The sequence below is a fragment of the Apodemus sylvaticus genome, chromosome 4, assembly GCF_947179515.1.
Source record: "Apodemus sylvaticus chromosome 4, mApoSyl1.1, whole genome shotgun sequence".
Classification (NCBI taxonomy): domain Eukaryota; kingdom Metazoa; phylum Chordata; class Mammalia; order Rodentia; family Muridae; genus Apodemus; species Apodemus sylvaticus.
Genome location: NC_067475.1, coordinates 153,527,077 through 153,537,057, shown reverse-complemented (window position 1 = coordinate 153,537,057; position 9,981 = coordinate 153,527,077). Strand labels below are relative to the sequence as shown.

General features: G+C 34.2%; 1 protein-coding gene across 1 annotated transcript in view; it reads right to left on the bottom strand.

The window, feature by feature from the left end:
• The window catches only part of LOC127683492 (rho GTPase-activating protein 20-like), a 785,040-nt gene that overhangs the window by 708,221 nt on the left and 66,838 nt on the right, over positions 1-9,981 (bottom strand). The window lies entirely within an intron of this gene.

Genomic DNA, 9,981 nt, shown 5'->3' with positions numbered 1-9,981 from the left:
CTCACCCAAATATAGAAGGAGAGAAAGAGTAAGAAAGAGAAAGAGCAATAGAGACAGAGAAACAGAGTGACACTCTCTGTTTCTCAGATACTCATCATACGAACCCACAGGAAGTGATAGAGAGATATATAAACATATACAGTGAAATTCACCAATACACACACACACACACACACATATACACCCCACACACAATAACATAGGGCTATAAGTTTCCTTTCTTTGGAAATGTAGACAAGAAATTCAAGAAAAAGGTCCCTCTCTAGATTATTATATTATAGATGCCTTTACTTCCAAAAGGAGAAGATTGTAAAATATGCAAATTTATCATGATGAAGTTTCATCTGTATAATTTATATGCATACACCTTTGCAGATATGTGAATCTCAAAAGGAAAATTCAATTTTAACCCCAAAGAACTTGAAAATAACTTACGGGTATTCTCATCATTGATAGTAACTTCATAATTATTTCATTTACTGTATCGATGTTTGTTGCTTTTACGCTTAAAGGCTATGAAAAGTACAGAGAAGAATGGTATAAAACAATGTTGAAGCTCATAAGTATAAAATTGGTTATTGTCTAATCATTACTAATAATCTAAAATCTGTAATCTAACTCTAATATAAAATAAACATTTTCTTTTCTTCCCTTGCGATAACTCTGGAAGACTTTCAGTCTAACATATTTATCACAAAATTAACTATGTGGATACTTGATATTCAAACATTAACTGTAACAGGTTGTGTATAATAAAGCAAGACTGAGTAGCCGTGGGTGCAGGAGCTCAGCATCCTGATTATTCTCTCATTATGTCAGCAGACAGGTAGGGGGAGGGTGGTTGGAATAGAGCACAACCCTTTGCTTCCTCCCTGTTTAGACTTCCATCACTTACATCCTTACTTTCATGTACACCATGTGTACAGTTCTAGGAAAGTCAGGATGAATAGCAAAACTGCAATAAAAAAAGAAAAGAAAAACAAAAACAAAAGAAAATGAAAAACAAAACAAACAAAGATGGGTGATTACTCTCTCCATGTCAAGCTGTGTATATAGTTAGATGGTATACAGACATACAGTAATGAAATCTGTAATGGTGATAGAACTAGGAAATCAAAATGAGCATTTTAGAATTCCTCTATTGCTTTATGCTCCCAAAACAAGCAAGGTGCTTTTATTTTTTTATCTCTATTGCTTCTCACAGCTAGAATCTTCTACAAAGACCCAGGAAGACAGCAAGAAGTAAATAGCATGAAATAAAATGATAGGAATCTGAGAAGATAGCACTGATGTACTCGAATTCTAATATATTACTATAGTGTATGACTGTGAGTAGGTAGGTATATCTTTACGAAGATAGTTTCTAAGGTATCAGCTATCTGCAATAAGCATTGTTAGTGCCTAAGAAACAGTCCCTTAAATAAGAAACATATCACAAGTGCCCCCTTGCTATCCATAAGCAACCTTGAAACAAGAAAAAAGGAAACCACTTCATAATCCATTATCTTTCACAGCATTTTTATTTATTGTTTTCTAACCACTGGGCATAATCTATTATCCTGAAAATAATTTTGTGTGTGTGTGTGTGTGTGTGTGTGTGAGTGTGTGTGTGTGTGTGTGAGAGAGAGTCTTTGTGTGTGTGTGTGTGTGAGAGAGAGTATGTTTTGTGTCTGTGTGTGAGTGTGTATGTGTGTGTGAGAGAGAGAGAGTCTGTGTGTGTGTGAGAGAGAGTATGTTGTGTGTGTGTGTGTGTGTTTCTGAAGATTTATCCAAGTCCCTACTGCAACATGACAGGTAACTTGAATTTTATGAACAAGGATAAGGATACCTTACACTAACTAATTTTACATCTTGCTATCTATATACTAAGAATTATGCAAAAACATCTTAGAATGTGGAAGAACATCTCTGATCTTCTGGTGTAATGTAAATAGGATGGAACCAATGTGTGCATTTGCTCAAAATGTAGATGTGGATGAAAATATAGCTCATGGCCCAAAAATCATATATGCTAGAAGGACAAATTCCAACACCACATACACAAATACATACATGCATGAAGACACACACACATACACACACACACATACACACAGAGTATGCATAATTAATTTAAAGAAAAGTAAAACTTTTAATATTTTGTTAATATCTTAAATCTTCTGTATAATTTTAAAACAACAAAGTAATATAGTTTTCTAGAGATAGAAAAATAATTCAAATATGATTTTATTTGACCTTATTGTAAAATATTGAATTCTGAGTGCATTTTGAACATATTAAGTTCTACCTAATGATTGCAAAGATGGGTGCATTTCTTCCTGATGCTGGTGATGTTTATAATTTTAAACAAAATAATTCTAAAGATACTGTTTTTAAAGCATGAAAATGAAAAGGCAACTGGGAGTTTTTGTACATGTTAATATATTTCTTGACTCATAGAGAACCAGGCATATGTAAGTAATTCTCAGGAGATAAGATTAACCTTATAATAGATCACATGTTCCTACTCTGAGGAAAAAATAGGCTTTCAATAATTGTTCAATGATACATAAAAATGTTTATTGTAGATAAAAGGAACTATACCTTTTTTATTCTAAAAGGATAGAAATATAAACCCTGTAAATATTGAAATTATATATCCATAAACTAGATGTGAAACAATGAGGTGTTGCTATCTCTAATGAATTTCAGAACAGATTACTTTAAGCCACCTGGGAATATAGTAAAATGTGCTCCTCCAGCCATGGCATAGCATTGACTCATGAGGACAGTGCAGTTAGTTGTTATCTCTACAATATAAAGTCAAATAGTTAATATTTTATATATTTGTATTTGAAGTCAAGAGTACGAGAAGGTATGTGCATCTTAGGGAATGGTTTGTGGATATCTTGGGATTCATGCAGGTGATTTGGCAGTGGATTTCTATACATCAAAGATGATTGTAAAATCATCTGCATCTACATATTTTAAAATATGAACAGAGTCTGAGGGATCTACATTCAATCCTAAGAATAAGAAAAAGGGAAAAATTGGAGGAAAAGACATCCTTAAGTAAGAATAGCAAAAAATATTTTCCTAATACATCCATAGCAAAAAATACAGGTTTATCTTAAGTGTAATGAAATACATAGATGATTCAAAAACTCTCAAACCTAAAAAGCCAAACTATAAACATAAAATCAAATAAAACAACCAAAGAATTGATAAAAATATGAAGTATCATTGCTAAATATTCATGAGGGAACATGGAGAAAGAAAAGTGATAGAGGATATTTATTTAAATTAGAAGAATATTTTTATGTTCTGAAAACAACTCTTCAACTATTGTGGAGGGTGTCATTTCCCCAATTTCTTTCTCAGTCTGTTTATCCTTGGAGTATAGGAAGACTACTGATATGTTTGAGTTAATTTTATATCAGGCCACTTTGCTGAAGTTATTTATCAGCTGTAGGAGTTCTCTGGTGGAGTTTCTTAGGTTACTTCATCTGCAAATAGTGACAATTTGATTTCTTCCTTTCCAACTTGTATCCCTTTAACATCCTTTTAATGTCTAATTGCTCTAGTTAGAGCTTCAAGTACTATAGTGAATAAATGTGGAGAGGGCAGCCTTGTCTATTCCCTGATTTTAGTAGGATTGTTTCGAGTTTCTCTCTGTTTAGTTGATGTTGGCTCCTGGGTTGCTGTATGTTGCTTTTACTATGTTTAGGTATTGGCCCTGAATTCCTGTTCTTTCCGAGACTTTTAACAACAAAGAATGCTGGATTTTGTCAAATGCCTTTTCAGCATCTAATGAAATGACCATGTGTTTTTTTTTTTATCTTTCTCCCCCAATGGGGGAGCTAGAAAAAGTGCCAAAACGGGTTTGCAGTGCCATAGTAGAAACAACAGTATGAGCCACCCAGTGTTCCTAGAGCTTCCAGGGACAAAAATACCAACCAGATAGTACACATGGTGTTACCCATACCTCCAGAGGCATAGGCAACAGAGGATGGCCTGTTGGACATCAAAGGGAGGAAAGGTCCATGGTCCTGGAAAGGCTTGATACAGCAGTGTAGGGGAATACCAGGACAGGGAAGTGTGATGGGGATGATTGGGGAACAGGGGAGAAGAGATGGCTTATGGGACTTTTGGGGGGGAGGAGAACCAGGAAAGGGGAAATCATTTGAAATGTAAATAAAGAATATATCTAATAATAAAAATAAGAAAACAACTCTTCAAGGACAAAAGGGAAACAAACATATCTCGTGAAGAAAAGCTATAAGGTACATACCTATTACCAATCTTCTGAACTACACAAAAGGTAATAATTATGTTAATTATTAAAAAAATTGCTACTAATTATAAAATTCTTAATAATTATGGAAGGATAATATATGAAAGTACTAGAGTTGTGGTTAAAAATCAGTAAAAATGTTTACTTTTCAGGAATTGGATCTAAGTCACCATGGTGTTGAAAGACATCAGAGAGATTGCTCATGTACAATACTGAGCATTTGCCATAGATGAAATCAAGCATCAGAGGCAAGAGAGCAGTTCCCTACAGGACTATCTGCTCTTCTCCTCTTCGCTGTCCTGAGGACACATCTGCTTCAGTCAACCTAATGTATGTCACTGGTTAGTAATTACTTTTATACTACAATTTCTCTTTACTGTTTTATATAACCTAGAAAATACGAATATCAAGTTTTGTGGTATTCATTATACACAGCTTGGTAAGTGTGTTGAAATTTTAACAGTGACTTGTTAGAATATCGACTCTAGGTACATTTTGTACACATTAGCATTTATAAAAGTCAGAGAGATTGTGATCCTCTGAGCTACATTCTATTCTATTTTACAGTAGCGATGGTCTTCAATGCTCTGCATGCTACATAAGTTAAGTTTCTGATCTGCACTGAACACAGTAGTGAGAATGAGCAATAATATAAGTACTAAAAAATAGACAATTATTTAATAGTTATGTGTATAACTCAATGATAAAACTACTATGTAATATGTGTTAGGTCATGACTATCACTGTACATACTATTCACACATATGACCACACACACACAGACATACTCACAGACACACACACACACACACACACAAACACACACAAACACACACATGCCCTAAGGGTAAATTAGTAAAAATGATTTCAAAGGAGAAGTTACATGAAAAGAAATCCCTATGCGTAGATCATTCAAATAAATACTAAGATAAAGATCCCTGATTATGTAGTTGGTCTTCCAAAGCAGTTGTGAGGATGCACAGAGACATACTGAAAGAGCAGAGGACAGAGCTTAAGAGATAAAATGGTGCAAAACATGTGGATGCGGAGAGCAAATTAATTCCTGATAATATTTTGCTGTTTAAGATTTCTTTATGGTTATATTATAAAATAACATTTATTTATGACTAGACAGAAATATTTTAAAATAAATAATAGTTGAACAACCCATGAGTTAATATATAAGCAATAACAACTCAAGAGAAAAAGCAGTTTAATTAGTATAATAATACTTGGCTTGGAAATATATGCTGATGCAATGCCCTGACATAATTTTCAATCACTTATGAAAAATATTTCCTCTTTTTTGTTGCTTTAGCTTGTGGATCAATCTTGTGCCGCAGTGCTTTCTATATATCACATGTAAAAGTCACATGTGTGCATGCCATACAAATATATATTCTATAGACATAAATCTCACTATGTCTCCCCTCCACTCTCTCCTTATGTCTCCCATTTCCATTACTCTACAAACTGCCTGTCTCTCTGCAAGTCATGAACTTGAAATATCAGGTTTGGTTTTGTATTCACATACACTGTCACAGTTTGGGATGTCCTCAGTGAATATCTTCATTGAGAAGTTTTTCTGTATACCCATCCTGGCTTCATTAGTGGATCTGATCAAATACAATAAAACACACAATATAGTAAAATTAATTTTCTAGTATCTCATTTTAAGCTAATCGCTGTTAATAGTTTATAAGAATCATCTTGGTGTTAAATATAAGAAAGTAGTTCAGCAATATTCACTATTGGATTAGGGAATATTTAAAAGTGTTTCAAGCCAAAACCATGGTCATGTAATAGCACATTGATCTAGGATGCACAGAAAGTCCTCAGAACTTTTTTTTTTACAAGGTTGTAGTCAACTTGACTCCTTCTGGAATGAACTACAAGTCTGAAATGGAGTGCATACCTGTGAAACAGATCTGGAGGCTGGAAGACACAAGCTTCTGACTTAGACCTCAACATGAAAAACTTGAGGCATAGGGGCCATGAAAAGCTTAGGCCCAGGCAAGATAGAACACACCCAGCTTTACTCCCTAAAGACTGAGGGGAGTGGATCTGAGTTCAAGGTCAGACTGAACTCAGCAAGGTCCTGATATAAGCAGGGTGGTAAACATCTTTAATCTGAGCCACACCCTCTGATGGAGGCCTACATAAGGACATTGGAAAAAAGGCTCACTCTCCTTTGCTTGCTTGCACTTACTGCCAGAGCATTTGTTAATATCTACTTCTTCAAGATTCTAGTAGATACAATAGACCAGGTGAAACAAATTAGCCTCATAGACTGAACAACTACAAGATATTTTAACTTCCTTTTCACAGCTGTCCATTGTTGGATTAGTTAGACTACAGCTGTTAGTCATTACAGTAAGTTCCCTTAATACATAGGAAAAAAATACATAAATTCTGTGGCTCTAGAGAAAGTTCTGTGACTAATACACAAAGAAAAGGCAAAAATCTGCTTTACTTCAAAAGAGGAAATACAAGAGGGCTTGAATAGACATGGTACAATAACATCTATGGAGTCAAACACAAAGAAATACTGAAGAGTACTGTTTACTCCAATATAAAGGGGAGACAATGAATGCAGAACTTCCTGAAAGTTAAATGAAATATACAATAGACAGGAGAATCCAAAGCAGTATCCAATGACCATCTAATCAGCAACATATTTGGAGACAGGCTATGAAATATATTTTTAAGGAAGAAATGAATAATCGACTGCAATTCCCATATCAGTACAGAATTAAAGTATAATTACAAATAAAATACCTTTTGATAAAATAATACCAGCGATCTTTCTGTTCTTTTGAACTGTAATGTTAAAAGTGAAAAACAAGATTAGGGTCTTGACAATGGAGAGACTTTTAAGATTAATCTTCATAAAACCCAATGGCCCTCATGAAGGTGTACCTGTAGATGGTATTTTCCACATGGCTGCTTTTCTGAATGACTTGTTTCACTGGAACACTTTTAACAGGAAGTTGAATACAGTTTGACAGCTAGTTGGGAATGTCAAGACTTGACTGTGTTCTCAGAGCTGTATGACTATGGCTGTGCCAACAATTACTCCTAGCTTTAGTTTCATATGTATAAAGGGATAATTAAGAAAGTGTCCTCTTACCGTGAGGACATGTTCATATAGAAAGGTATCATTATTCGCACTAAACCACAGGAAAGTTACATGACCTTTCATTAGAATGCACTTAACTCAGGATGAACACCGTTTAAGAAAAAAATACTGTTTATTTCCTTGTGTGAATTACAGAACTAGCATACAAGACAGGAGGTCCTAGAAACTAGTGCTTAATTCGTGTGAGTCACCATGTTAACTCTCCTGGTACAAATTAAAAATAAGCTCACCACTATTCCACTGTAGCATAAAATACTCTAATTAAAGATGGAATAAAGATGAATTCACAATGCTAACATTCTATAACTGATAATTATATATTGAATGAGTTATACCTCAATGATATTTGACATATTCAGTGTCTGATAGTCATCAACATTATCTTGTTGATCAATGTATTTCTGATTCAAACAGTATCCCTCACCCAATGCACTATTCCTCTTGCCCATGCTCACAATCCCATATCAGGTATAGTTTTTTCATCTGTAAGCTAATGGTTACATAGCTTCCGCTTTCTGAAAATAATTATCTATGCTGCAAAGATCTTTCATTCACAGAATTTTCTTCTTCCTTTTGCCATGATTCTAACATTCATAACCTCAAGCTGTATTCCTGTGGAACTATGGACTGATTCTTGTTCAAAGACTGCCACATTCATGTTTCTACCATTAACTGCTTACCTACTCTACTCACTGCCTACAATCATTTTTGTCAGAAGGGTGGATGATGCCTGTGACACCCAACCTACACATACAAACATATCTATACACATATATACATATTATATATATATATAATATGTATTATATATATTATACTGAACAAACAAATTTGAGTACAGATTCAGAGGTGATGAGCTGGGAGTGTAAAGAAGGGTATGTTAACTGAAGAAGGCTTAGAAGAGCCTGGACATTGAGCTCCAGCATATCAAAATAAGCTAATGTGTGTGTCTATCACCTGCAGATTCAGTTAAACCTTACTCCTTGACCCTTATCCTTATCAGTTGACCATTAGACACAAAATATTCAAATACTTGAGCATTCTATGAGTAGCTATTTTTATGTGCTCAATTAAAAACTATTTTTATGGAAATTACCTGGGCAGTATTGGAGGTATTGGTTAAATATAAGTAAAATATGCAATATTATTGGAGGGAGATCAATTTCTGTATTTTTAAAACCTAGATACTGGATATTATAGGGCAAAGAATGTGGAAGGTATCTTCTAAGTCCTTGTTTGGTCCACATTCTGCTTAGAAAATAATGTCTCTCCATTCTACCCCAAGAATCTTCTGGAGTCCTGATGAACATCTAGATCAAACATTAAATAATATACTTACATTTGAAATGCATGTTTTGAAAAGTATAGACAAACTAGGGACACTATAAAAGGAAAAAAATTGAACTTGACAGCATGTATACAATCAGACTAAACTAGATTCTTATTATGCAAATATTGTGGTTAATTATTTAACCTGTGAATTAGGAAGCATTAAGTTGCCCCACAATTTCTGTAGCTATCCTCCTGTGAATACAAGTCCAAAGTGTAGGTCTTACCTAAAGGTGGCCAAAAACATTCCAGTGGGCCAAAACAGGGCAAGTGTCCGGCAGGTGCAGATTTCATTTATCCTGACTAGGTTGATTATGTCCATATTATCCACAGCACACAGGTATTGCAAAGGGATTATGTGTTTTATTTTAAACTTTCTCTTCTTCCTAGAAAGAGAATCAAGTATCTCAGTTAGTTTGATCTGCATTGTAGTGGGAATTGCTTTTAGAAATACCCAGGTTCTTCCTGTCCCAGAGCAGAGGAGGATCCGTCCATTTTTTCATTCAGGCACAGTTCAAGCCAAAGTAGATGGAATTCAACCAAGTTTGTGTTGAAAGAAGTTACTGGATACTAGTTTCTCAATGCTCACAAATAGACATAGCCTAATTGTTTTCTGATTGGAGAAATTTTAGAATGACTATACTATGAATATGTGTGTTTATATGTGTCTGTGTGTGTCTGTGTATATATATGGCATTTTTAGAAGGCTATGTATTTCATGATTTCTCTTTGTGATTTTGATAATAATTAACCATATTGCTATATTTCCATACTGTCCATACCAAAAAAAATTTGTTAAAATTTTGTGTTTTACTTAATTACATTTAATAATCTTTCAAAATTAAATTATATAGAAACATTGTCTGGCTGGATAAAAATAATCTTCCATTGTCCTTCTTTGTATACTAAGATGTCACTTCAGCACACTTCAATGGCTCCTTTTGTAAACATACAAAGCACATCTCATTCAAGAATCCAGAAAGATGATTATTTATCCCAATAATTTAAACAAATAATTGGAAATGTCTTTGAATCAAACATTGTGATCTAATCAAAAGTGTTTGTAAGAAGTAGTAATCTTGGAAGGATTACTTTCCTTCTTCCATCATTCCTTTTCTATGGAGCTGGTCCTTTGAGAAATTCACAAACATATACACTGTGTTCTGACCAGTTTATTTTTTATTTTTTGCTCTCTAACTTCCCTTCTATCTTTTGACATAATCCTTCCCAGATTTGTGAC